Raw genomic sequence first — 3,393 nt, forward strand, 5'->3', positions numbered from 1 at the left:
CCCGCCTCAGCCTCCCGAGTAGCTGGGACTACAGGCGCCTGCTACCACACCCGGCTAAATTTGTTTTTGTATTTTTAGTAGAGATGGGGTTTCACCATGTTAGCCAGGATGGTCTCGATCTCCTGACCTCATGATCCACCCGCCTCAGCCTCCCAAAGTGCTGGGATTACAGGCATGAGACACTACGCTCGGCTATTAATTTAATTTTTAAATTAAATGTTACGAGGCTGGGTACGGCAGTCACGCCTATAATCCCAGCACTTTGGGAGGCTAAAGCAGGCAAATCGCTTGAGTCCAGGAGTTCTAGACTCGCCTGGGCAACTTGGCGGCGAAACCACATCTCTACAATAAAATACAAAAATTAGCTGGGCATGGTGGTGCATCTGTAGTCCCAGCTACTCTGAAGGCTGAGGTGGGAGGATCACTTGAGACCAGAAGGCAGGGGTTGCAGTGAGTCATGATCATGCCACTGCACTCCAGCCTGGGTGACAGAGTAATACCGTCTCAAACAAACAACAAAAAAATTAAATACTCCGAATAGCACCTTTGGGCATTTAATTGGCTTCATAAACTGGATTTTCCTATGCTTGGTTGCCAAAAATCAAATTACTCAATCAAAAGTATGTCCAGCTATGCACAGTGGCTCACACCTGTCATCCCAGCACTTTGGGAGGCCAAGGCAGGTGGATCACTTGAGGCCAGGAGTTCAAGACCAGCCTGGCCAACATGGTGAAACCCCATCTCTACTAAAAAAAAAAAAAAAAAAAAAAAAAGAGCCAGGCATAGTGGCACATGCCTATAATCCCAGCATTTTGGGAGGCCAAGGCGGATGGACCACTTGAGGCCAGTAGTTCAAGACCAGCCTGGCCAACATGGTGAAATCCCATCTCTACTAAAAATACAAAAAAAAATTAGGCGGGCGTGGTGGCATGCACCTGTAATCCCAGCTACTCAGGAGGCTGAGGCACGAAAATTGCTTGAACCCAGGAGGCAGAGGCTGCAGTGAGCTGAGATCGCGCGACTGCACTCCATCCTTGACAACAAAGCAAGACTCTGTCTCAAAAAAAAAAAAAAATCTAAAAGTATGTCCAATTTTATAGCTCTTGGTACATATGCTTAATCATTTCTAAAGGGTTGTGTCAGTTTGTGATGTCAGCAGCATTACTATAATAAGATTAAATATTTTAAATTTGCTAATAAATGATTTTTAAATTAGCATTCCTTTTTATTGTTAAGACGTATATTTTCCAATGTTGGCTTCATTCTTTTGCTAATCCCCTCCACCCCTCCCCGCTTTTTTAAACAAAAAATAGAGATGAGGTCTTGCTATGTTGCCCAGGCTGGTTTCAAACTCGTAAGCTCCAGCATTCTTCCTGCCTCAGCCTCCCAAAGTGCTAGGATTACCGGCGCGAGCCACCCCACCCATTTTTAATAACTATGGCAAAATAATGTTTACCAGGTCGTTTTTTTTCTAACTAATAAAGAACTCTGAAAACAGCAGTGAATGACACTCTGTCTTGTTCTTCCCGGAGACAATGTATATTATTTATCCTTCTAGAAAGTTAAGTGTAAGCACACATCAGAACAAGTACACACACCATTTTCTCTTCTTTTTTTTTTTTTTTTTTTACAAATAATATTATGCTATATGCATTGTACTGCAACTTGCATTTTTCACTTTATATTTCTTCGTAGTCTTTTCATTATCAGTACACATAGCTCTTACCACATTTTTGCAATGAACCATAATTTATTCAACTAGACCTTTAGGACATTTCAGCTCTTTTCAAATTTGTGCTATTACAAACAGTGCTGCAATGAATGTTCTTGTACATATTTTTCTATGTCCTGGTAATTAAATCATATATCCTTCTTTCACAAAAGCGAACAAAGACCAAAATAACCTGTAATTGTCTATATATGATTACATGAACATGGAGAAAAGTATGGAAGGCTAGCTACATAAATATTTAGCATGGGTTACAGGGAGAAAGGCATGGGAGAAGGGGGGGAAAAAGTCAAGAAAAAATAGGACTGAATTATAATTACTGAATTACACATATGATATAATCACATTTATGCACTCATGTATATGGGAGTACAAGTATCAAGAAATTAAATAAAATTATTTTAAAAGAAAAAGTCTCAGTAGTGGAACTGCTACTTCAAAGGACATGGGCATTTAAAATGTGATACTGCCAGACAGCCCTCCAGAAAGGTTATATCAAATATATACTCCCACAAAGAGTGTAGGAGATTTTCTGTTTTCCTATAAATTGACAACACTGGGTATCATCAAACTTTCTGCAAATTTATAAAAAATGGTATCTCATTGTAAAAGTTATCATTTCTTTACTTTTCCAAGTGGGAGAAAAAATAAATAATAAGATTTATCATTCCTTTAATGAGAAGCAATATAATTAAAAGTTATCACTTATTTAATGAGACGCAATATAATTAAAAGCTGAATTTTTTTTTTTTTTTTTTTTTTTTTTGGAGAGAGGGTCTCACTTGGGTTGCAGAGGCCGGAGTGCAGTGGCGCGATCTCGGCTCACTGTTGCCTCGACTTCCCGGGCTCAGGTGATTCTCCTACCTGAACCTCCTGAGTAGCTGGGACTACAGGTGCGGCCGCCGTGCCCAGCTAATTTTTTCATTTTTTGCAGAGGCGGAGTTTCACCATCTTGCCCAGGCTGGTCTCAGGACTCAAGTGATCCGCCCGCCTCTGCCTCCCAAAGTGTGCCCGGCCAAAGCTGAAAATTTTAATGTCTGAGGTCCGTTTCTATTTTTTTTTTTTTTTTCCTAGACAGCTACCTTCTAATATTCTTTGTCATATTCCATGCGTTTGTTCACCTTTTTCTAAATTATTTATAGAAAGCTTTTTGTTAAGGAAAATAGCCCTTTATATATGTAATACAAATATTTTTTCCAGTTTATTTACCATATATTTTGTTTCATATCAAACTTAGACCTTTCTACTCCAAAACTATTGGAAACAAAATCCATCTGTTGTTTTCTAACATTTTAATGGTTTCATTTTTTATTTTAAAATATTTGATCCATTTGTAATTTATTTTGGCATAAGGAATAATAAAGCAAAAACCCAAGTCTCATTTTTTTCCAAATGGTTAGCCAGTTATCCTCAAATGGTTTGTTGACTAATCCATATTTTTCCCCATTGATTTGAAATGTCGTTTTTCTTGTTTAGTAAATTTTCTTATGTACTTAGGTCTATTTCCAGACTTTCTGTTGGTTTGTACCTTCCCCCATATCATACTCTTAAATGCGGATCTGTGAGGGAAGAAAACAGGGTAGTGTTCCAGAAGAGAAAAAACTTAGAGACAGGCAGCTATCTTTTTTTTTTTTTTTTTTTTTTTTTTTTTTTTTTTTTTTTTG

This window comes from Piliocolobus tephrosceles, chromosome 12, assembly GCF_002776525.5.
Source record: "Piliocolobus tephrosceles isolate RC106 chromosome 12, ASM277652v3, whole genome shotgun sequence".
Classification (NCBI taxonomy): Eukaryota; Metazoa; Chordata; class Mammalia; order Primates; family Cercopithecidae; genus Piliocolobus; species Piliocolobus tephrosceles.